Source organism: Acinonyx jubatus, chromosome C1, assembly GCF_027475565.1.
Source record: "Acinonyx jubatus isolate Ajub_Pintada_27869175 chromosome C1, VMU_Ajub_asm_v1.0, whole genome shotgun sequence".
Lineage (NCBI taxonomy): Eukaryota > Metazoa > Chordata > Mammalia > Carnivora > Felidae > Acinonyx > Acinonyx jubatus.
In genome coordinates this window covers 184,407,382-184,434,517 of record NC_069381.1, presented here as the reverse complement: position 1 = coordinate 184,434,517, position 27,136 = coordinate 184,407,382, and the positions used below count along the sequence as shown (strand labels likewise).

Genomic DNA, 27,136 nt, shown 5'->3' with positions numbered 1-27,136 from the left:
ACTATAAAAATAGAGATAAAAAATTGTTTCTATGATTTTTGGAGTAGGGGGACTTTTTCAACTGACCATAATAGATCTTTAGAAACATAATTTTGGAAGTTCTAATCATTTTTCTCTTTGCTCATACTATTCTCTGAAAGGTATGTTTGTCCAGTGGTATCTGAGGTAGATTTGGTCAGAGATAGTTTACTTAAATCTTTGGGTACCAGACAAAGGGAAAGGAGTCATTTTATATTTTTAGTAATTAGGCTTTTATTTGTCTGTGAGGAACAGGAAAAAAAATGATATATAACCAGAAGCAATACTACCAGAGAACATCTCTGAATTTTCAGTGTTTTCATATTCATTGAGCCAGCATTTCTTAACTTAGCTGGGCAGCTGGACTAATTGCAGATACCATGAGCTTGAAGAAATATGCATCTTCATCGAGGGGTAGAAAGTTCTGTCCACTTTCTTCCAAATCAAGCTTTTACTTGAATATGGTAAATTACAGGTGGATTGGTTAGCCTTTTACTGTTTTCATTTTGACTATATCTTATAGAAACATTTTTGGATTGTGGAGAGTATCTGTACTTATTGTTTTCCATCTTGTCCCCACCCCAGTCTATGGTCTGCCTTTGTTCTGTTTGATGCCCCAGGAAGATGACTGCTATGGAATGCCTTACCAGACTCTCTTTCTGGCTGACTTCTAGTTAGGTGCAGTAAGTGACAGACACTGGAAGAACATTAGAGGGCAATAGGGAAAAGAAAGGTTGGGTTTTTCTGTCCTACTGTTTTCCTGCTTTGTTGCTGTGGTTCTGGCAATGAATTTTCCTTCGTATCTGTGGCTCCTGCTGAGTGGCCCCACCTCCATGACTCCAGCTATCACTGGGCCCTTGCTGGAGTGGTAACATCTTTTCAGTGTTTCTGTCAACACTTATTATTGGTTCCTTATCCATAAATATGCCTTTCATTAATGTTAAGCTTCTTTTGTTGAACCATTTTAGAGGAATTCTAATTTCTGCCCTAACTCTAACTAGTAATCTACTAATTTTCTAGTATACATGTAGATTTTCCTCTTTTTTTTTTAGCTCTGAATTTTTTAAAAAATTTGAAGTAGCCGATACACAGTGTCCTATATTTATATTTCTTTGCTTATTTTGCAGCAGCTTTGTAAAAATTCAAATGGTCATTTTGACCTAAATGTTCATAATGCATTTTTAAAATATAGAGTTGAAAATGATACATACTTATTATTAAAATTTAAGCAATCCCTCCCATTGTAAGAAAGAACCCATAATTCCACCATCCAGTGTTAATAGTTAATATTTGTGTCATCATTTCACAAATCTTTCCATATTGTTGGGAAACATTCTCCATGGTCCTTGTGAGAGGTATAGGATTCTTTTCCTGTAACATAATCCATCACATGTGCTGTTGTTTTCTGGCCCACTTTGCATTACCTTGGGAATCAGGGCTTGAGAAAATGATGCAAAAATGCTTATACTCTGGCTACTGTGATTGCTCTGAGTAATAAACTATTTTTTATTTCTAACTCAGGAGACTTATTTCTTCTGTTAGCCTCCCTGAAGCTGTGGCAGCTAACCAATTAGCTTACCAGCAGCATGCATTCTTGACAGCTTTGGTGACAAGATGGGATACTGACAGACATGGATTTGAGGACTTTGTGGTCTGATCAATGGATTTGAGGGAAGCTCACAGGAATTGGTGGAAAGTGGTGACCAAATTGTATAATTAACCAGGCAATAAATAGTCCTGTACTTTGGATTGTTGAAGAAATGGTTGCACGTTGTGTTTTGGGAAGTAGGTTTAAAAACATGCCTGAACAGTGATTGGCCTGGTTGTTTCTAATTATCCTCCAGGTAGGGAGACATCCTTGCCAATCTGATGAGCCCCCTCAGTCATCCCATTTAGTATTAAGATCTGTCCTGAGTGAGCAGAAGAATATCTTTTTTGACAGCAGTTACAGAGATGCATACCTACAGTGAGGATGATAGGAAATTTATGAGTGCTATGGGTAGAAACCAAGTGTATCATTAGAACTCTGGCTCATTTTCTTGGGAGATGAGGATGCAGGTTGTGTAATACCTATAAAGGAAGAATGGCAGTGGTTGGGCCATCTTATACCTAAGTATATAGTGATAGGAGCCGTGTATAGTGATAATCTTCCATCCATTCCAAAACAACCGTAAGATATTTGAGTTTTTTGTCGTGAGTTCTGGCTGCTACAAGGAAGGTTGGACCCTCTTTGGGAGATTATCCTAAGACAGATAAACTCTTGTGGGAAACCATAATAGGCATTGACTAGTATTTGGGCACTTACTGCCGTGAATTGTGCACACAGTGCTGATGAAAATGATCTTCTGACCCAAAGAAATATAAATTATTTAAGTCAGCTCTGGTGACTTGGAAAACTCCTTTAGCCCTTATGTTGAAACTGGGGAAGAATTTATGAGATGTCATCACGGTAATGGGACAGCAGATGCCTTGGATTGAAGTAGACTCCACAAAGTAGGTGACTACCATGCAAGGCAAGCTTAAGTAACTTGAGGGGACACAACCACATGGACCTATCCAGAAAGCAGTGTGGCTATAGCTCTTGAGTGAAATAATTCCAAAAGGTGAAATAGAGAATATCAGCTATGAAGACCTTGTTGCCTTATACAGTGTTGGGCAGACCTCAGTACATGTGACGTCTTATTAGATGGTATGGAGTTGCCTTCTTCTGAACCCCATGACACTTCCCTTCCCTCTTAGGCTGAGCCCAGAGGCTTAAAGAGAAACATGATTAAAGGTGGGGCCAAGGTCTTCCTGTCCCTAAAGGGGATAAGAGATTCTGTGCAGCCATCCAAGTTTTCTGGAGGAATTTCACAGGGTAGGGGCCCAATCTTTTATGCCTTTTTTTGGTTATGGATGTTCAAATCTCTATATTACCCAGAGCTGTGGAAGGAAGAATTAGTTGGGTTCAACTTTATGGGGTTTGGGCAGGGTTCACAATGGGGAAGGGAACCAACATAACTAGATGGGTCTCTTTAGGTCAATTGAATGTACTGTTGTTGTTTCCACATCTGAATATGTAGTATGGATTATTATGTTACGTACTTGTTTGTCTCCATCCCATAAGTTCCATAGGAATTGGAAGAGCTATAGAGAAGTGCTGGTGGGACATATAAATTGCCACCCAACTTGTCTCCCTGTGCACTTAACAGAAATGCTATAGAATCCTAGAAAGAAAAGGGAAATCACAGCCTTCATTAAGGACTTCAAGGCAGCCAGGAAAGTAAGAGATGCAATTAACTCAATACCACAACCCTGTGTGTATGGCCAGTGGATTTGTTAATGAATTTGGGGGCTTAAAGTTATCATCAACTGAATCCAGTTGTTGCTTCCATATTTCAGCTGTTCCAGATATCGTCATTATAGCTATATCCACCATACAAGACTGATGGCACTTGGTACGCTATCTTGTACACTGCCAACACCACCTTTCCTGTACCACTGACACTTGAAGGTCAAGCCTAGTTTATATGATTTTCTTCCTTAGCCAGGGCACCTACTTACCTGCTACTTTCTACCAATGATTGGATCTGAGCTCCTGTGGCCCAGACACACTCTGGAAGCAGGGAGGTGCACAATGCAGGGGGTATACCAACCTTGAGATTAAGATAAAAGGCCAAAATGAAAACAAAGCCTTCTAGTTGCTCTAGATATCCCCCAGAGGTTAGCTTTCCTCACACCCTTGCTCTTCCTGTGCTCCCAGTTTGGAAGTAACAATCTCCTGATGGCTATAAAAGAGCTATTCTAGCCCCTAGTGTGCAAGAGAATCTATGTTACAAGAGGTGAAAAAATATCAGAAATCAACTGATAGGGTTTGAGCAAAACTTGCAATAGGGAAAAAATTTAAAGTGACCTTATGGGTAGGACCCTCTCTGCTGATTCATTGTACTGTTATAGCTCTACTGCTAACTAACCATTTAGTTAAATTGATGTGTTACATGCTTATACTATAAATAGTCACAAATTATCAGAAGAAATTCTCCCATTCAGGGTACTCCCACAGGTACAGAAGTCCTTGTCATTTGCCACAAGCGTGGACCAGGATTTAAGTGAGTGCCTCCACCCTCTAATTTCTAAAGATGTTCTGTTGATTAACAAGTCAAAAGCCTCAGTCTCATTGGCCCTGGATGACCATCAGGGGTGGCTGATAAACCCTAAAAACTTCAAGGGTCTGCTTCCCAAAAAGATTTTTTTGGGACTGTGTGGACAGAATCACAACACTCAATTCCTTTGGCAGTCAAAGAAAACATGATGTCTCTTCAGTTACCTACCACCCAAAAGGAAGCCCAGCATATTTTTTAACTCTGGGCATGAGAGACTTTATGTGCCTCATTTAGGCATTCAACATGCTTTGAGTGGAGCCTAAACCAGCAGGTTTTTCTGGCCAAATGGTAGGAGTATGTTCAGGGGTGCATCTCACCTGGTCCTGGCAGGTTTTGGTTTTGCATGAAAACGTAGCAGCTACTGAATTGGGCCCAAAACTTATCCTTTGTTTTGCCACTTGAAGCAAAGCCACTGTCTCAGTGAAGTCCTGGATTCACAGAGCTGCCCCTAAATGATTGGGCAAAATTTACTGATGATTCAGCTAAGCTGAAACCTAATGGTTTCAATGGGCTACTATGGCTGTTTAGTTTAAGGGCCAGCTATTCAGAAGCAAAAATGGATGTGGTTATTTCACTCAGTTGGGAGAACTCTGGCCAGTACTCCTCTTGAGAACTTTGTTAGATTTTTGCTTACTTTTGGGCTATAGCCAATGGCTTAGCTACCTGATTATCATTTGGACAACTACAGACTGCCACGTTAAATGCACTTCTCTTTGGGGCTGCAAACTCTGTAGAACCAAATTGTTGCTATGAAAAGAACCATCTGAGTAACTTATGCAGATGTATACAGTAAGGGCATGTTCTTGATGAGACTGACTGGACTCAAGCTGCTGATTGAACTTCTCCCCAGATTGCCACCACTGTTGCCTGGATTTATTATTATACTCGACACAGCAACACATTCACCTTCATAGCTGGGCATAAAGTAGTCAACTTTGGTGAAATTTCTGATGTATAGGCTACCATTGCATGCCCAACTGGATTCCTGTCAAATATTGACCCATTTATATTGTGGTGAGAGAGTTTACGTTGCAAGTATCCCACCTTCTCCTAGCATTGGACTTTGGGACACTTTTGGAGGTAATTGGTTGATACTTTTTCAGGTTATGGTATTATTTTGACTCCAGCTACATCCATGTTGTTGCAAATTGCAAGATTCCATTCTTCTTTATGCCTGAGTAATATTCCATTGTATGTACATATATATACCTTACCCATTCATCAGTCAGTGGACATTTGGGCTCTTTCCATAATTTGGCTGTTGTAGATAATGCTGCTGTAAACATCAGGGTGCATGTATCCCTTCAAATTAGTATTTTTGTATTCTTTGTGTAAATAGTAGTGCAATTGTTGGATCCTAAGGTAGTTCTATTTATAACTTCCTGAGGAACATCCATACCATTTTCCATAGTGACTGCACTAGTTTGCATACCTACCAATAGTGCATGAGTTTTCTTTTTCTCCACATCTTCACCAACCCCTGCTATTTCTTGTGTTGTTGATTTTAGCCATTCTGACAGGTATGAGGTGGTATGTCATTGTTGTTTTGATTTGCATTTCCTTAATGATAAGTGATGGTGAGTACCTTTTCATGTGTCTGTTGTCCATCTGTATGTCTTGTTATTTATTTATTTATATTTTTTTTGAGAAATGTTTGTTCATGTCTTCTGCCAATGTTTTAATTGGATTGTTTATTTTGGGGGTATTGAGTTTGATAAGTTCTTTATATATTTTGGATACTAGTCCTTTACCGGTTGTGTCATTATAAATATATCCTCCCATTCTTTTAGTTTTATTGTTGTTTCCTTCACTGCACAGAAGGCTTTTATTTTGATGTAATCCCAATAGTGTATTTTGGCATTTGTTTCCCTTGCCTCTGGAGTCATATCTAGAAAGAAGTTGCTATGGCTAATGTCAAAGAAATTACTGCCTGTGTTCTCTTCTGGGATTTTTATGGTTTCAGGTCTCACAGGTCTTTGATCCATTTTGAATTTATTTTTGTGTATGGTGTAAGAAAGTGGTTCAGTTTGATTCTTTGGCCACATTTTATGGTTTTTTTTTTGTCAATTTACCTCTTCTAATTTACCTCTATGAATCCGTTAACAAATTATTATAGCTATAGTTATTTTTAATACTTTGTCCTTTAACCTTTATACTAGAGTTAAATGATAATACACCATCATATTATGGTGTTAGACTATTCTGATGTTGACTGTATATTAACCATTACCAGTGTGTTTTGTATTTTCATATGTTTTTATGTTATTATCCTTTCATTTCAGCTTAACTACTTTCAACATTTTTTGTAAGGCAGGTGATAAATTTCCTCAGCTTCTGTTTGTCTGGGAAAGTATCTCATTTCTGAAGGACGGTTTGCTGAGTAAAATATTCTTGGTTGGCAGGCTTTTTTCTTTCGGTACTTTGAATATATCATCTCCCACTTTCCTGGCTGGCAAGGTCCCTGCTGAGGAACCCACTGATAGCCTGATAGGTGTTCTCTTGTATGTGAGGAATTATTTTTCTCTTTCTGCTTTTAAAATCCTCTCTGTGTCTTTTATAATGGACAGTTTTATTACAATGAGTCTTACAAAAGATATCTTCGCATTGAATTTATTTGGAGACCTACAAGCTTCATGAACTTACATATCCAAATTTTTCCCCAGATTTGAAAGTTCTCATCCATCATTTATTTAAATATACTTTCTGCCCTTTTCTCCCTGTGTTCTTCTGGGACTCCAGTGATATGTAAATTGTTTGGCTTGGTTATATTCCATAATTCACATAGGCTTTCTTCACTCTTTTTCATTCTTTTTTTTTTTTCTTTTTTCTCTCCTGGAAAATTCCAGGAATGAAACTAGACCACTTTCTTACACCATACACAAAAGTAAACTCAAAATGGATGAAAGACCTAAATGTGAGACAGGAAACCATCAAAACCCTAGAGGAGAAAGCAGACAACAACCTCTTTGACCTCAGCTGCAGCAATTTCTTGCTTGAGACATCTCCAAAGGCAAAGGAATTAAAAGCAAAAATGAACTCTTGGGACCTCATCAAGATAAAAAGCTTGTGCACTGCAAAGCAAACAATCAACAAAAGTAAAAGGCAACCGACAGAATGGGAAAAGATATTTGAAAATGACAGATAAAGAGTTAGCATCCAAAATCTCTAAAGAATTTACTAAACTCAACACGCAAAAAACAAATAATCCAGTGAAGACATGGGCAGAAGACATGAATAGACACTTTTCCAAAGAAGACCTCCAGATGGCCAACAGATACATGAAAAGATGCTCAACATCAGTCGTCATCAGGAAAACACAAATCAAAACCACACTGAGATACCACCTCACACCAGTAAGAGTGGCTAAAATCAACAACTTAGGAACCTACAGATGCTGGTGAGGATGTGGAGAAACGGGAACCCTCTTGCACTACTGGTGGGAATGCAAACTGGTGTAGCCACTCTGGAAAACAGTGTGATGTTCCTCAAAAATTTCAAAATAGAACTACCCTATGATGCAGCAATAGCACTACTAGGAATTTATCCAAAGGATATAAGAGTGCTGATTCATAGGGACACATGTACCCCAATGTTTATAGCAGTGCTTTCAACAATCACCAAATTATGGAAAGAGCCATAAATGCCCATCAACTGATGAAAGGATAAAGAAGATGTGGTTTATACATACAATGGAATACTACTTGGCAATGGGAAAGAGTGAAATCCTGCCATTTGCACCAAGTGGATGCAACTGGAGGGTATTATGCTAAGTGAAATAAGTCACTCAGAGAAAGATAGATATCCTATGTTTTCACTCAGTGTGGAACTTGAGAAACTTAACAGAAGACCATGGGGGAAGGGAAGGGGGAAAATAGTTACAAACAGAGAGGCAGAGAGGCAAACCATAAGAGAGTCTTAAATACAGAGAACAAACAGAGTTGATGGGGAGGGCAGGGGGAAGGGAGAATGGGTGATGAGCATTGAGGAGGGCACTTGTTGGGATGAGAACTAGGTATTGTATGTAAGCGATGAATCATGGCAATCTACCCCCAAAACCAAGAGCACATTGTATACACTGTATGTTAGCCAATTTGACAATAAATTATATTTTAGAAACAGAATGTGTCTCCCTCTCTCTCAAAAAAGAATAAACATTAAAAAAATTACAACTTATACCGAAATCATGAATAGACAATCTGAACAGATCAATAATGAGTAAGGATATTGAAATAATAAAGCTTCCAACAAAGAAAAGCCCAGGACCAGATGGTTTTACTGGTGAAACAAACACTTAAAGAGGAATGAATATCAGTCTTTCTCAAACTCTTCCAAAAAATTAAATAGGAAAAACTCCCAAACTCATTTTACAAGGTCAGCATTATGCTGATACCAAAGTAAGGTAAGACCCTACAATAAAAGAGAGCTACAGACCAGTATCCCTGATGATTATAGATTCAAAATTTTTCAACACAATCTTAGCAAACTGAATTCAATAGCACATTAAAGTGATTGTATGCCATGATCATGTGAGATCTATCCCTGGGATGGAAGGATGGTTCAATATATGCAAATCAGTATGTGATACACCACATTAACAGAATTAAAGATAAAATTATATGATCATCTCAATAGATGAAGAAAAAATATTTGACAAAATATAACTTTCTTTCATGATAAAATATCTTTGCAAGTTGGGTATGGAAGAAACATACCTCAACATAATACAGGCCAAACTATATCAAGCCCACAGCTCACATCATCCTCAATGGTAAAAGTTTGAAAACTTTTACTGTAAACATCAATAATAAGACAGGGGTGCCCATTTGCACACTCTTACTCAACATAGAAGTCCTACCACTCAACTGCAAGTCCTAGCTAATTACTCAAGATAAATTAAAGTCATCTAAATCAGAAAGAAGTGAAATTGTCTTTATTTGCAGATGATAACATCCCATATGTAGAAAATGCTAAAGACTCATCGACAACAACAGAAGCAACAGAAAAACCTGTTAGAATTAATGAATTGAGGAAATTGGGGGGATGTAAAATCAATATACAACATTAATTGTGTGTCTGTATACTAACAATGAAATACCTGAAAAAGAAATAAGGAGAACAATCCTATTCACAATAACATCAAAAACAATAAAATGCTTAAGAATAAATTTAACCATGGAGGTGAAAGATTTGTACTTTGAAAAACATAGGACTCTAATGAAAGAAATTGAAGAAGACACAAATAAATGGAAAGATAATCCCATGTTCATGGATCAGAAAAAGGAATGCTGCTTAAATGTCCCTATTACAAAAACCATTTATAGATTCAGTGCAATACCTATCAAACCTCCAAAGGCATTTTTCAGAGAAATAGAAAAAACAATCCTGAAATGTTTATGGAACCACAAAGGGGAGCCCAAAGCAGTCTTGAGAAAGGACAAAACTAGACCCCTCCCAACCAGTTCCTAATTTTAAACTGCATTACAAACTATAGTAATCAATACAGTGTGGTATGAAAAACACATACACAGACTGAATAAAATATAGAAAGCCAATAAATAAACCAACACATATACAGTCAACTAATATTTGACAGGCAGCCAAGAATACTCAGGAAAGGACAGTCTTTTCAATAAATGAAAACTTAAACACATGCAGAAAAATGAAATTAAACCCCTATCTGAAACCACTCACAAAAATTAACTTGAAAAGGGTTAAAGACTTAAGTGTAAGACTTGAAATCTCAAAGCTCCTGAAGAAAATTTAAGAGAAATATCTCCTTGTTTTTGACAATTATTTTTTGCATAGGACATCAAGAGCAAAGGCAACAAAATTTAAAAACTGTGGCTAGGGGCCTCTGGCTGAGTTAGTTGGTAGAGCATGCAACTCTTGATCTCAGGGTCATGAGTTCAAGCCCCATGTTGGGTGTGGAGCCTACTTTAAAAATAAAATAAAAATTAAAAAGTGGTTAAATCGAACTAAAAAGCTGCACGGCAAAAGAAATACTCAACAATATGAAAAACCTACAAAAAGGGAGAAAATATTTGCAAATCATATCTGCGATGGGATTAATATAAAAATATATTAAGAAATTATGCCCAGGGGCGCCTGGGTGGCTCAGTCGGTTAAGCGGCCGACTTCGGCTGAGGTCATGATCTCGTGGTCCGTGAGTTCGAGCTGCACATTGGGCTCTGTGCTGACAGCTCAGAGCCTGGAGCCTGTTTCCGATTCTGTGTCTCCCTCTCTCTCTGCCCCTCCCCCATTCATGCTCTGTCTCTGTCTCAAAAATAAATAAAGGTTAAAAAAAATAAAAAAAATTACGCCCAATAGCAAACAAAGAAACAAACAAAAACAAAAAACAACCAAACATTCCAATTAAAATATGGGCAGAAAATCTGAATTGATATTTTTACAAATAAGACATAGAAATGACCAAAAGGTATGTGTAAAGATCCTCAACATCAGTAATCATCAGGGAAATGCAAACCATGTTGAGGTATCACCTAACACCTATTAGAATGGCTGTCATCAAATAGACAAGATATCAAGTGTTGACTAGAATGTGGAGAAAGGGGAATCCTTTGTGCACTGATGGTGGGCATGTAAGTTAGCATAGACACTAGAGAAAACAGTATGGAGGTTCCTCAAAAAAATTAAAAAGAGGGGCGCCTGGGTGGCTCAGTCGGTTGGGTGTCTGACTTCGGCTCAGGTCATGATCTCGTGGTCTGTGAGTTCTAGCCCTGTGTCGGGCTCTGTGCTGACAGCTCAGAGCCTGGAGCCTGTTTCAGATTCTGTGTCTCCCTCTCTCTCTGACCTTCCCCCATTCATGCTCTGTCTCTCTCTGCCTCAAAAATGAATAAATGTTAAAAAAAAATTTTAAATTATTAAAAAGAGTTACCGTATGATCCAGTAATCCCACTTCTGCATATATACCAAAGAGAATGAAAACAGAATCTTAAAGAGATATCTTCAGTCCTATGTTTATTGCAACTTTATTCACAGTAGCCAAAACATGGGTAAAAAAGAAAAAGAAAAAAATCTTTAGCATTTATAAATTGAGTTGGCAAAATAAGACCCCTTGGACCATTCCAGTTAAAATAGTTAATACAGCCCAATGTAAATTAAAACAGAGTCCTTTAGGATTGAAACTTGTTACATGAGACCAACATAAAGTAGGAGTGATTGTCATTACTTATTCTTCATTTAACAGATCAATTTTGCCTGTTAATAACTTGGAAAGAATGTATGGTGCACATTCTTTCACAGCACATTCTTATATCTAGTCAGCAGTTGATAAATATCTTGCTACTGTACATTTGGCTGTTCTGTTCTGTGCCTATTACAATAGTCTCTGAGCCACAGTTTATTTTCATCTCCAAAGGGGCCCAATATACTGCACCTGGCTACTGGTGGTGTACCTCAACAGCCTTGCCTAATCACACACAATCTTTGCAAACAGGATCTTAATAGCATTCATTTTCCTCTAGGATTACATGTATGACACGTTGATCACATATCCCTCCAAGGAAACTAATTTGACACACTCATTTAGGGCATACAAATATTCACAAAGTGGTTTATGAAAAAGGTATGGGCTATTGCCACACAGATAGTGGAAGGACTGTCACCTTCACTAGATTCCTGAGAATTATTTGGTAAACTGAGAGCTGCTCCATCCTTAAAACTATCAAGAAATAATTTTGACACTCAGCACTTGCAACAGTAGAACAGGCCCTACATATTTTTGGCCTTTTTGGGTTCTGGAGGCAATTACAAATTTTAGAAGCCCACTTACGCTGTTACTTTCAAATCAGCCCTCCTCAAGTGGTGCCCACTCCAACAAAAGGTTCAAGAATCTGTCCAAATCACAAAAATAAAAAAGTCACTTCTGTTAGTGTCCCTAACAGACTTTATTAGGCTTTCACAACCTTCATACATAATGTTTGCTCTGGAGACTTTGGACTTCTCATGATGGCCATAAGTTGTCTGTGGGCATCTGATGCAAGAAATAGTCTTCCTTTACCCTATGCTATACCTCACTAGAGTGGCAATTGCTAACCACATACTGGAAACAGAGATTCTCACAGGCCCTGGGACTGTGGCCCTCCATACTCAGCAGCACATTATGCTTCAGTCATGGAATCAGCATCCTGAAATCTCACTCAGCACAGCAACCAAAGACTGGGCTCTCTTGAACAACCCATCTTCAGGCAGGAGTGACCTCTGTACTCAGTCCCTTGACAGGTACCACAGTAATGGAGGTGTTCACCCTTCTCCCAAACTGGTTACCTGGGGAGCTGGATTCATATGCTTATGGATGGCATTGTCGCCAACACATGTGATAGAGCTTGCTGGAGAGCTGCTGCCTTTCATCCTTTAATAAAGTTCTCATAAAAGGATGTGACATAAGGGTCAGCACAATTGGCTGAACTTCAGGCTGTCTTCTTAACACTGGATTCCTTGACCAAAAATAGGCCAAATCTGCACATTACATATTCTTAGGCAATTGATAAAGGTCTGGCCATTTGGTATGGCCAGCAACATCAAAGTTCCTTGTCCAGAGTTTCCCCTTTGGAGCAAAGAACTCTGGGAATCCCTTGCCTCACAGGTACCCAAAAAATAGATCAAGGACCCATACGTCTCTGCGCATACTAACACCATAATACAGTGTCTCATCACGGCACTCTCTTCTCAAAATACACAATGCTAGGCCATTGAACAAGGCACTGAACAGAATATATGAAAAGACATATACAGAAAGTTAATAATTCTGGGACTTGAAGGTTTGAAAAATGAAACAATATTACATATCAAAGGTATGGCCCCTACAATATGGCCTGGGGTAACAATAAAATCAAGGCTGTGCTGAAGAAATAAGGTGGCATCTAGGGATACCATTCCAACTGAACAAAAGGAGTCATAGAGTAAGTGTGCAGTCTCACAGAAATTTAATGTGCCCAAAGTACCAGTACTTAAGTATAGAGGGGGCATGTTTTGAATAGTGGCTTTTGGCTCATGTAGTTGAGTGGAATTTAACATACATACATACATAAATACGTATATACATGCATATGTACATACCTAGTCTTTGAAAGAGCTTTAATAGTTGGGGTGCCTGGGTGTTCAGTTGGTTGAGCATTTGACTTCAGCCTAGATCTTGTGGTTTGTGAATTTGAGCCCCATGTCAGGCTCTGTGCTGACAGATCAGAACCTGGAACCTGCTTTGGATTCTCTCTCCCTCTCTCTCTCTCTCTGCCCCTCCCCTGCTTGCACTCTCTCTCTCTCTCTCAAATAAACATTTTTTTAAAAAAAGAGATTTAATGGCAAACTTAGTGCCAGCCTATACTAAAAGTGACATGCTGAGGTTAAAACAAAACAAAACAAACAAAAAAACCCTCTGGGTTCCCAACTTGCCACTAGCAGATAACAAAATGAGAAAACTGCCCAGGTACATAAAGGCCATGAGCTCAAATGCCTTCTTCAGAAGTATCTGAGGAGGAAGATGGGAAAGAAGAGAAGCCCATGCAAAGAAAAAAAGCCAAGAACCTTGGAAAACAATTGATTATGCAGCCATTCCCAGAGGCAAAACTGGGGCCAAATCAAGGAATATTCTGTGCTTCTAGAGCAGGGGGATCAAGCAAAGTTTTCCCAGAAGGATTTCAGAATTGCTAAGTACCAGTGACTCTTATGTATGTCCTGTTCTTATTTTTATTCTTTTTTTTAAATTTAAGTATAATTAACATACAGTGTTATGTCAGTTTCCACTGTACAATATAGTGGTTCAGTAATTCTATGTATTACAAAGTGCTCATCAAGATAAGTGTACTCATATATATATATATATATATATATATATATATATATGTTTATTTATTTTTGAGAGACAGAGTGAGAACGAGGAGAGAGTCAGAAAGAGGGAGACATAGGATCTGAAGGAGGCTCCCCACAGTGAGCACAGAGCCCCACATGGGGCTTGCACTCATGAACTATGAGATCATGACCCCAGCTGAAGTCAAGAGTTGGCCACTTAACTGACTAAACCACCCAGGCACCCCGTGGGTAAGTGTACATACTCTTAATTCCTTTCACCTATTTCACGCATCCCTGCCACCCCACCCACATACACAGACCTACTTTCCCTCTGGCAACTGCCAGTTTGTTCTTTGTATTTAAGAGTCTGTTTTTGTTTTGGTTATCTTTTTTGTTGTTGTTGTTCATTGGTTTCTTAAATGCCATATAAGAATGAAATCATATGGTATTTGTCTCTCTCTGACTGACTTGTTTCACTTAACATTTATGCTCTCCAGATCCATCCATGTTGTTGCAAATGGCAAGAGTTCTTTCTTTTTTATGGCTGAGTAATTTTCCATTTAATATACATATCATGTCTTTTTTATCATTTCATCTGGATGGACACATGGGTTACTTACATATTTGACTATTAGAAATAATGGTACAATAAACATAGGGGTGCTTATATCTTTTTGAATTAGTGTTTTTGTTTTCTTTGGATAAATACCCAGTAGTAGAATTACTGGATCATACAGTAATCCCATTTTTAATTTTTGGAGGAACCTCCATACTGTTTTCCACAGTGGCTGTTCAGCTTGCATTCCCAAGTGCATGAGAGTTCGTTTTTCTCCACATCCACACCAACACTTGTTATTTCTTGTGTTTTTGATGTTAGCCATTCTGACAGATAGGAAGTGATATCTCATTGAAGTATTGATTTGCATTTCTCTGATAATTAGTGATGTTGAGCATCTTTTCATGTGTCTGATGTCCATCTGTGTGTCTTCTTGGAGAAATATCTGTTCATGTCTTCTCATTTTTAATTGGATTATTTGGGCATGGTTTTGGTGTTGAGTTTTAGAAGTTCTTTATTTTATTAACTCCTTATTGAATATATCATTCACAAATATCTTCTCCCATTCAGTAAGTTGTCTTTTGTTATATTGATGGTTTCCTTTGCTGTACAGATGTTTGTTTTCTTATTTTGGTGTAGTCCCACTAGTTTAATTTTGCTTTTGTTTCCCTTGCCACAGGAGTCATATATAAAAAAATGTTCCTACAGCTGATGTCAAAGAGATTACTGTCTGTGTTTTCTTCTAGAAATTTCATGGTTTCAGGTCTCACATTTAGGTCCTTAATCCATTTTGAGTTTTTGTGTATGGTGTAAGAAAGTGGTCCAGTTTCATTCTTTTGCATGTAGTTGTCCAGTTTTCTCAACTCCATTTGTTGAAGAGACCAACTTTTTCCCATTGTATATTCTTGTCATAGATTAATTGACCATAATAGCATAGGTTTATTTCTGGGCTCTCTGTGTGCCTAATTTTGTGCCAGTACCATACTGTTTTGATTACTACAGTTTTATAGTATATCTTGAAATCTGGAATTGTGATTTCTTCAGTTTTATTCTTTTTCAAGATTGCTTTGGCTATTATGGGACTCTTGTGGTTCCCTGTAAGTTTTAGGATTATTTGATGTAGCTCTGTGAAAAATGCTAGTGATATTTTGATAGGAATTGCATTAAACCTGTGGATTGCTTTTGATAATATGGACATGTTAACAATATTGGCTGTCCCAAACCAATATCTTTCCATTGGTTTGTGTCATGATCAATTTCTTTCATATTTTATAGTTTTAAGAGTACAGGTGTTTCACCTCCTTGGCTAAGTTTATTCTTGGGGCGCCTGGGTGGCTCAGTCAGTTAAGCCTCTGACTTCGGCTCAGGTCATGATCTCACAGTTTGTGGGTTTGAGCCCCGTGTCGGGCTCTGTGCTGACAGCTCAGAGCCTGGATCCTGCTTCGGATTCTGTGTCTCCTTTTCTCTCTGTTCCTCCCCTGCTCACGCTCTTTCTCTCTCTCTCAGAAATAAATAAAGATTAAAAAAAATTTTTTTTAAGTTTATTCTTAGGTATTTTGGTCTTTTTAGTGCGATTGCAAATGGAATTGTTTTCTTTCTCTTTCTGCTACTCCATTATTAGGGTATAGAAATACAATCGATATCTGTATATTAATTTTACGTCCTGTGACTTTACTGAATTCATTTATCAGTTCTGGTAGTTTTTGGTGGAGTCTTTAGGGTTGTCTCTATATGGTATCATGTTATCTAAATATAGTAAGTATTACTTCTTCCCTACCAATTTGGATGCCCTTTATTTCTTTTTCTTGACTAATTGCTGTGATTAGCACTTCCAGTACTATGTTGAATAAAAGTGGTGAGAGTGGACATCCTTGTTTTGTTCCCAATCTTGAAGGAAAATCTCAGTATTTCACCATTTAGTATGATAATAGTTGTGGATTTTTCATATATGGTCTTTATTATTTTGATGTATGTTCCTCTAAACATACTTTGTTTCAGGTTTTTATCATGAATGTATGTTGTACTTTATCAAATACTTTTTCTTCATTTATTGAAATGATTGTAAGACTTGTATCCTTTCTCTTGTTAATGTGATGTATCACATTGATTGATTTGCAATATTGAACCACCCTTGCATCCCAGGAATAAATCTAGCTTGATTGTGGTGAATGACTTTTTAAATCCATTGTTGGATTTGGTTTGCTAATATTTCACTGAGGTTTTTTTGTATCTAGGTTTATCAGAGAAATTGGCCTGTAGTTCCTTTTTTTTTTTTTTTCAGTGTCTTTATCTGATTTTGGTATCAGAATAATGGCCTCATAGAATGAATTTGGATGCTTTCATTGATCTTCTGGATTTTTTGGAATAGTTTGAGAAGACTAGGTATTAACTCTTCTTTAAATGTTTGGTACAGCTCACCTGTGAAGCTTTCTGGCCCTGGAATTATTTGTTGGGAGTTTTGGGAGGTTTATTTGTTTTTGTTTTTGTTTTTTGACCACCAATTCCATTTCATTGTTAGTAATCTTCTGTTTAAATTTTCTATTTTTTCCTGATTCATTTTTGGAAGGTTATATGGTTCTGGAACTTAAACCGTATCTACTAGGTTTTTCCAACTTGTTGGCATATAATTTTTCATAATATTTTCTTATCCTTTGTATTTCTGTGGTGTCAGCTATTATTTATCCTCTTTCATTTCTGATTTTGAGTACCCTCCCTCTATCTGTCCTCCCCACCTCTTTTGATGAGTCTGGCTAAAGGTTTATCAATTTTGTTGATCTTTTCAAAGAACCAGTTCCTGGTTTCATTGATCTGTTCTGGTGTTTCTTTAGTTTCTATTTAATTTATTTCTCCTCTAATATATATTATTTCCTTCCTTCTACTGGCTTTGTTTTGTTCTTCCTTTTCTAATTCCTTTATATGTAAAGTTTGGGGTTTTTTGGGGATTTTTCTTGCTTCTTGAGGTAGGCCTCTATTGCATTAATCTCTTAGAACAGTTTTTTTCTTTATCACAAAGAGTTTTTGACTGCTGTGTTTTCATTTTTATTTGCCTCCATGTATATTTTTATTTCCTCTTTGATTTCTTTGTTGACCCATTCATTGTTGAGTAGCATGTTAATTAATCTCTATGTATTTGTGTTCTTTCCAGATTTTTTCTTATGGTTGATTTCTAGTTTCATAGTGTCATGGCCAAAAAAGATGTATGATGTGATTTCAATCTTTTTGAATTTGCTTGGACTTGTTTTGTGCTCTAACATGATTTATTCTGGAGAATCTTCCATGTGCACTTGAAGAGAATGTGTATTTCACGGTTTTTGTATAGAATGCTCTGAATTATCTGTTAGATGCATTTGGTCCAATGTATCATTCAAAGCCACTGTTTCCTTGTTGATTTTCTGTCTGGATGATACGTCTATGTCTTGATGTAAGTTGGTGTTAACGTCCCCTACTATTGTATTACTATCGATTTTTTTTCCTTTGTGTCTGTTAATCATTGCTTTATGTACTTGGGTGCTCTTGTTGATTTTCTGTCTAGATGATCTATGCCTTGATGTAAGTTGGTGTTAAAGTTCCTTACTATTATTATATTACTATCAATTTTTTTCCTTTGTGTCTGTTAATAGTTGCTTTATGTACTTGAATGCTCTCATGTTGGGTACATAAGTGTTTATAATTGTTAAATCTTCTTGTTGGATTGTTCCCTTTACAGTTATGTAGTGTCCTTCTTTGTCTCTGGTTACAGTCTTTGTTTTAAAGCCTATATAGTCTGATATAATTATTCCTACCCCAGGTTTCTTTTCGTTTTCATTGTATGGTAAATGTTTTTCTATCCCTTCACTTTTTGTCTGGATGTGCCGTTAGATCTGCTTTTGCTTCTTTATCCATTCAGTCACCCAATGTCTTTTGATTGGGGCCTTTAGTGCATTCACAAAGTAATTATTGACAGGGACCCACTTACTGTCATTTTGTTACTTGCTTTATGGTTGTTTTTATAGTTCTTTTTTGTTTCTTTTTTCTCTTGCTCTGTTCCCTTATGGTTTGGTGGCTTTCTTTAGTGATAAGCTTGGATTCATCTTTTTTTTTTTTTTCATATCTATTACAGGTTTTTGATCTGTGGTTACCATTAGGTTTATATATAATATCCTGTGCATATACCAGTCTATATTAAGTTGATGGTCACTTAAGTTTGAACCCCTTCTAAAAGCACTAAATTTTTACTCTTCTCCACTACATTTTATACATGTGATGTCACACTTTACATCCTTTTATTTTGTGAATCCCTGGACGGATTTTTATAGATATTACTGATTTTACTGTGTTTGTGCTTTAACCTCTGCAGTTTTACAAACGAAAAATCTATGGTTTTTTAATTATGTTTGTATTTACCTGTGAAATTTTTTCTTTTCCTAATTTTCTTACTCCTGATTGTTTTTTTGTTTCCACTCAACAAATTCCCCTTAATGTTTCTTGTAAGACCTGTTTAGTGGTGATGAATTCTTTTAACTTTTGTTCCTTGGTGAAATTCTTTATCCCTCCATCTATTCTGAATGACAACTTTGCTGGATAGAGTATTTTTGGTTGCAGGTTTTTTTCCTGTAAGCACTTTGAGTATATCATGCCACTTCCTTCTGGCCTACAAAGTTTGTGCTGAAAAATCAGCTGATAGCCTTTTGATGTTCCCTTGTGTGTAATTGTTTTCTTTTGGTCTCTTGGTGCTTTAAAAAAATTTTTTTTTCAACGTTTTTTATTTATTTTTGGGACAGAGAGAGACAGAGCATGAATGGGGGAGGGGCAGAGAGAGAGGGAGACACAGAATCGGAAACAGGCTGCAGGCTCCGAACCATCAGCCCAGAGCCGGATGCGGGGCTCGAAATCACGGACCGCGAGATCGTGACCTGGCTGAAGTCAGACGCTTAACCGACTGCGCCACCCAGGCGCCCCACTTGGTGCTTTTAAAATTCTCTCTTTATAACTACTTTTGGCATTTTAATTATTATGTGTCTTGCTGTGAACCTCCTTGAATTGATTTTTGTGGGGGGTTATCATGCCTCTTGGATCTGGGTGTCTGTTTCCTTCCCCAGATTCTGCAAGTTTTCAGCTTTTATTTCTTCAAATAAATTTTCTCCTCCTTTTTCTCTCTCTTCTTCTTCTTTTGGGATCCCTATAATGTGAATGCTATTATGTTTGATGGTGTCATCGAATTCCCTTAACCTATTTTTATTTTTTATTCTTTTTTTTTTCTGTTCCATTTGGTGTTTTCTATTACTCTTTCTCACAACTCACTAATCTATACTTCTGCTTCCTCTATCTATGATTTGTTCCCTTTTATGTATTTTTAATTCTAGTTATTGAGCTCTTAATCTTTGAATGGTTCTTTTTAAATATTTTCTGTCTCTTTTGTTGAAAGTCTGAGATCTTCTACTCTTTTCTCAAGTCCAGTAAGTATCTTTATGACCATTACTCTGAACTCTCTCTCTGGTAAATTGACTATAGCCATTTCTTTTAGCTCTTTTGCTGTGATTTTGTTCTGTTCTTTCATTTAGGACATATTCCTCTGTCTCCTCATTTTGTCTAACTCTCTGTGTGTGTTTCCATGTATTAGCCAAGTCAGCTGTGTCTCTTGATCTTGAAAGTAGTGACCTTATGAAGAAGAGGTACTGGGGTGTACTATAGTGCAATTTCTCCTTTCACCAGAACCAAGTGCTTCTGGGGTGTCTCCTCTGTGTGTTGGGTGTGCCCTACTCTTGTGATTGAACCCTGTTTACCTTTAGTCCAGTAAGCTGCAGTGGCCCATTTTGCCTATTGTGGGAAGGGTTTGGAACCAGTGCTGTTAAGAGGCCAGTCTGGGGCTGTCTTGGTATTGTAGTTAAGTCAAACTGGATGAGTGCCCTCAGACCATTTGCCAGGACTGAAGTCACACCAAACTGCAGAGTGTTCTTCCTGAGTTGTCCCCTGAGAGGCTTTCATTGTTGGGTGGGTCCTGCAGTTAGACCAGTTGTCTAGCTCCAGTCCATCTGTTTGGGTTTCAGTCAAACTGGTGTGTGTGGTTATCTTCCCCTCTTCCCAAGGTAGGAGTTAATTTCGAGTAGTGCTTGTCACTGTCAAGGCTATTTGCAGAATATGTGTCAGTCACCACGTTAGAGGCACTCCTGCTGAGTGGGGCAGGTTGGATGGGGCATTCCACAGGAGAATGTGGGAGGTTGGAGGGTGGGGTGTTAGCAAGCTAGGTGTAGAGTGTTTGAGCTGATTCTTTGAGATACCCACGTATCTATGCTGGCCAGATGAATGGTAGTAGAAAGAAATGGTGTCCACCAGTTCTTGCATTCTTGGAGAGGTCTCTTAACAATTCCTGCCCTCTGCCCCCCCCCTCCCCCACAGTGTATGTTCTGAGATTAGTAAAATATCTCCTTCCCATATACTCCAGGCTCTTTTCAAACCGCTGCTTCAGTGCTATATCTCAGTGAGGTTGTTTTTATACTGGATCTTTAAGGTGGGGACTCCATTTCCTGTAACCCTCTGGCTCTCCCAGAGCAGAGCCCACTGATTTTTAAAGTTCCCCAACTTAAGTATGCTGATTTTAAAAACTTGTGAAGGTAAGTCCCTCTGGGTTTCAAAAGCCAGATGTCATGGGGACTCATCTTCCAAGTGCCAGTCCACCTTGTGTGGGGTCCCTGGTATGGGGTCTGTTCCTCTCCTTTCTCCATGCTTGTGGTGTCCTCCTCCCTTTTGTGGTTAGTCTCACTGGGTGTTTGGATCCCACCCATATCTGCCCCTTCTACCCTTTTCCATGTGGCCTCCTCTCTACAATTAACTGTATAGGGTATATTCTACTAGTCTTTGGGTTGTTTTCTGGGTTAGTTGCACTGATGTGAATGTTATCTAGATGTGTCCATGGGATGAGGTGAGCTTAGGATCCTCTTCCTCTGCCATCTTCCCATGCTTCTCTTTGCACTTCTTTTTTTTTTTCCCCAAATGGGAGCATTTATTTTCATTATTCTATCTCTCTTCCAATAATGTATGATTAGAAGAGGTTAATAACTTGCTTGTGGTTCGTAGGAGTAATTCAGGAGGAATTGTATCTAGACTTATATTTTAAGTATGATGCTGTGATTGAATGAAGCTTTAGGATGGCTTGAATGGTAGTAAGCTTATTTTATATTTGAGAAAGATATGAATATTTATGGCTAAAAAGGTGGACTGTGGTAGAATGAATGATTGACCTCAACACATTACCCTTCCCTGAATTCATGCCTTTTCCCTTTTCCAATGTTTTAGGTTTTTTTTCTATTAGAGGTGGAGTGTACTTCTCTGCCCCTTGACTTTGAGCTTGCTCAAGTCATGTCTCCTTATAGAGACATGATAGAGATCTATCCAATGATAGATCAACTTACAGGTAAAACACTCAATCCCCTTGCCCCAAAGTGGAAAAACTCTTAACAACCATCTCAACTGGACTCCCTGCAGGATCTGCTGAGCATAATTAGGACTGTATTGCAACTCAACTTCTCTTTTTTTCCAATCCTGTTTCTTTACCCTCTCTTCCTCAGATGTTGCTCCCAATAGTACCCTCTAATGGAGATCTTACACATACACTTCCATCACAGGGTGTTCCTTCCGGAGAACCTAAACTGTGAAAAGCAACAGTAGAGAACAAAGAAATAGTAAATACTGAGAAAACATTAAGCATAGAATTCTGTGCTCATCTAAATGACCATTCAAAAAAATCATGATACATGATAATACATGATAAAATTGAAGGAAAAAATTAATTAAAAATGTATATATTCTTCTAAAGGGAGAAAATTTAAAAACCTATCCAATTCTGTAGAATACAGGAAAGGAGTACAAAAGGATTCCAGGGAGGAAAAAGCATTTTAAAAGAAAGAACAAAATTAAATGGTAGAAAGAAATTCAAACATGTGAGTTATCACAATAAATTTATAAGCGAATGCCATCTTTTAGTTAAAATATTTTCAGATTGCTCTGAAAGTAACAGACACATCTAAAATTTAAGGGTACAGAAGGGGTGAAACCAAAGAGGAGAAAACTGAACAAATACTAACCAAAGGAAAGCTGATATATCACTATTGATAAAAAAATTAATATTTATTTTTAAAATAAAAACAACTATTTAGAGAATAGAGGGTTCCTACATATTTAAAGCAAGAAAAATTCATTTAAAGCAAGAAAATTTGATATAATTTCAAAATATACACAACTAAAAATAACTTCATATAGAAATGTACAAATTCACAAATGTAGTGAGATAATTTAATCTCATTCTTTTTAAGGTTAATATTTGTGTTGGGGCACCTGCGTGGCTCAGTTGGTTGGGTGTCCGACTTAGGCTCAGGTCATGATCTTGCAGTCCGTGAGTTCAAGCCCCGCATCAGGCCCTGTGCTGGCAGCTCAGAGCCTGGAGCCTGCTTTGGATTCTGTGTCTCCCTCTCCCTCTGCCCCTCCCCACTCCTGCTCTGTGTCTCTTACTCTCAAAAATGAATAAATGTTAAAAAGAAATTTTTTAAAGATTAATATTTGTGTTTATTAATGGAGCTAGGAGGCAAAAATGTTAGTAAGGATGTAAAAATTTGACAATTAATAACTTGATATGGTGGACATAAAATGACTGCTTCCAAAAAATCAGAGAATATATAATTAGAAATTTTACATTGATATAATCCTACTTGTCTATTTTTGCTTTTGTTGCCTGTGCTTTTGGTTTCATATCCAAGAAAACACTGTAAAAACCAATGTCAGGAATATCTGTTAATATGTTTTCTTCTAGGAGTTTTATGGTTTCAGATCTTAAGTTTTAGTGTTAAATCCATTTTGAGTTTTTTTTGTGTGTGTACAGGGTGAAACAAAGGTCTAATTTCATTCTTTTTCATGTGACTATCCAGTTTTCACAACACAGTTAATTGAAGAGATTATCCTGTCCCAATTGTGTATTTTTAGCACCCTTTTCATATTTATATCTATGTGGATTTATTTCCAGATTCTCTATTCTGTTCTGTTGGTCTATATATCTGTTTTTACGCCAGTACCATACTGTTTTGATTATTGTAGCTAAAAACCAACAAAATGAAAAAGTAAAGTATGAGATGTGAGAATATATTTACCAACCATGTATCTGATAAAGGGTTAATATCTAAAATATATAAGAAACTCCTATGAATCAGTTGCATAGAAACCCAAATAACCTGATTTTTTTTTTAATGGGCAGAGGAACTGATAAGACATTTCTATAAAGAAGACACACAAATGATGAACAAGTACATGAAAAGTTGTTTAATGTCACTAATCATCAGGGAACTACAAATCAAAACCACTATGAGATATCACACCTGTTATGATGGAATCTATCAAAAACCAACCAACTAAAGAAAATCTAATAAATATTGGTGAGAATGTGGATAAAAGGGAACTCTTGTACATGGTTAATGAAAATGTAAATTTGTCACAATGGAAAAAAATACAGACGTTACTCAAAAAACTAAGAATAGAACAAACATATGATTCAAGAATCCTACTTCTGGGCATATCCAAAGGAATTAAAACCAGGTCTTGAAGAGATATCTGCATTCCCGTGTTAAGTGCAGCATTATTTACAATAGCCAAGACATGGAGGCAACTTAAATGTCCATTGAAGTACAAATGAATAAAGGAAATGTGGTATATACATACAATGAAATATTAACCATGAGAAAGAAGAAAATTCTTTTTGCAACAATATGGATGAACCTGGAGTAAATTATGCTAAGTGAAGTAAACCAGACACAGAGAGCAAATACTGTATTATACCACTCATATGTTGAATCTAAAGTGGTCAAACTCATAGAAACAAAGAGTGAAGTAGTCCAGGGTTTGGAGGAGGAAAACAGGTATTAGTCAAAGGGTGCAAAGGTTAGGTTATACAAGATAAATAATTCCTGGAGATCTACTGTACAACATAGTGCCAATGGTTAAAAATACTGTATTGTATACCTAAAAATTTGCTAAGAGAGTAGATCTTAAGTGTTCTTATCACAGAAAATGATAATGAATTACAAGTAGGGGGTGCCTGGCTGGCTTAGAAGAGCATGCACCTCTTGATCTTGGGGTTGTGAGTTTGAGCCCCACATTGTGTGCAGAGATTACTAAAAAAGAAAAGAAATGAGAATATAAACTGGCGCACCCACTATGAAAAACAGTATGGAGGTTCCTCAAAAAATTTTAAAATAGAACTACCATATGGTCTAGCAATTCCACTTCTGGTATTTATATAAAGAAAACATCTGGTATTTATATAAAGAAAACAAAATCACTGTCTGGAAAAGATATCTACACCCCCATGTTCTTTGCAGCATTATTTACAACAGCCAAGACATGAAACAACCTAGTTATCAATTGACAAATGAGCAGATAAAGAAAATGTGGTGTTTATATACAATGGAATATTATTCAGCCATAGAACAGAAAGAAATTTTGCCATTTGCAAAAATATGGACAGACCTTGAGGGTGTTACGTACAGCATGGTAACTATAGTTAATAATACTGTATTGTATGTATATTTGAAAGTTGCTAAGAGAAAAAAATTATGAAAATTGTCACCACAACAAAATTGTAACTATGTCTGGTGATGTATGTCAACTTATTGTAATCAATCATTGTGGTGTGTGTGTGTGTGTGTGTGTGTGTGTGTATACACATCAGAATGATTATGTATAAATATACAATATATATACACATATATATAATGTATATCTAAAACTAATATGATACTAGATGTGAGTTATATATCAGTAAAATAATATTTTTTAAAGCATGTAGGAAATAAAAAGTTACAAACCAAAAGTACAATAATACTGGCTTTTATATTTACCTATTTGATTACCTTTTCCAGAGTTGTTACTATGGATTTGAGTTACTGTCTAGTGTCCTATCCTTTCAACCTGAAAGACTCATTTAGCATTTCTTTTAAAGCAGAAATATTAGTGACAAACTCCCCCAGCTTTTGTTGATATGGGAGTGCCTTAATTCTTGTTAATTTTTACATTTTTTAATGTTTATTTTATTTCTGAAAGAGAGCATGAGCAGAGGAGGAGAGAGAGGGAGACACAGAATTGGAAGCAGGCTCCAGACTCTGAGCTGTCAGCACAGAGCCCTAGGCGAGGCTTGAACTCACAAGCCATGAGATCATGACCTGAGCCGAAGTCACATGCTCAACTAACTGAACCACCTGGCACCCCCTTGTTCATTTTTTTAAAGGATGGTTTTGCTTGTTACTTAATTATAGTTGACAGTATTTTCTATGTACTGATGTATGTAGTTTCTGATGCGAAACTGACTGCTAATCTTACTGAAGAACTTTTGTATATGATGAGTCTTTTCGTGTTCCATTTGAGTTCTTGCTTTGTCTTTTTCTTTTGGCAGTTTGATTTATAATATGCTTTGGTGTTTATCTCTTTTGAGTTTATCCTTCTTGGAGCTTGTTAAGCATTTGGATGTGTAGATTCATGCCTTTCATCATATTTGGGAAATGTTTGGGAATTATTTCTTCAAATATTCTTTCCAATCTTTTCATTCCTCTGTGATTCCCATAATGTGTATATTGGTGCACTTGAAGATGCCAAAATTCTTTCTGATTCAGAATTTCTCTTTGGTTCCTTCTTATGATTTCTGTCTCTATATTCTCATTTTGTTTATACATCATTTTCTTAGTTTCCTTTATTCTTTGACCATGGGTCCTTTTAGCTCTTTGAGCACATTTAAGAAAGTGGTTTAAAAATATTTGTCTAGTAAGTCCAATTTCTGTTTTTTTCTCAGGGGTTATTCCTATCAATTTATTTTTATGAATGTCCATATTTCCTGTTTCTTTGTATGCCTTTTAATTTTTTTCTGGAAATTGGAAATTTTAAATATTATAATGCAATTCTGGGAATTAGATTTTCCTTCTTCATCAAGGGTTATTGCTGTTGATTTTTTGAGGGCTGCAGTCATCAGTTTCTTTAGCGACCTATTCAAGCTTTTTTTTTTCTTTTTGCAAAGACTGTATTCCTCATCATTTGTGGTCAGTCATTGTCTTTCTGTTCCATTATCTCAGTGGCCAGCTAATGACTTCACAGATTTTCTTAAACACAAAAATTTAGTTGTCCTTTTCTTTATTGACCAGTCCCCTGGATGCTATAAGTTTTGCATTAGATTTAGAGTTTGAAATAGTTGATCTTGCAAGTGATGAATCACTACATTCTACCCCTGAAACCATTATTACACTATATATTAACTAACTTGGATTTAAATAAAATTAAAAAATAAAAATTTTCTGTGAAAGGAGGAGAAAAAGAAATAGTTGATCTCCATCTTTGACAGTTTATATTTATTTCAATGGAGAGAACAGTTCTGTAAGTACTCTACTCCACCATTTTCCTTAATGTCACTTCTCCCTTCTTTCTCTTTTGCTATATACTTTCTCTGATATTAATCTTATTTTTATTTTATCCTTTTAAGTTACAAAGTATTTTTGTTTCCTGTGGCTTGGAAAGAGCAAGAATAGGTCAATGATATAGAAAAATAATGCCACTTTTAAAAATGATTGTCATTTCCTACCTTAACAACCTACTAATACAATGTTTAAGC

The 27,136-nt window shown here is 36.9% G+C and overlaps 1 protein-coding gene across 11 annotated transcripts in view; it reads left to right on the top strand.

The window, feature by feature from the left end:
- The window catches only part of C2CD6 (C2 calcium dependent domain containing 6), a 169,325-nt gene that overhangs the window by 93,933 nt on the left and 48,256 nt on the right, over positions 1-27,136 (top strand). The gene's annotated exons all lie outside the window — the stretch shown is intronic.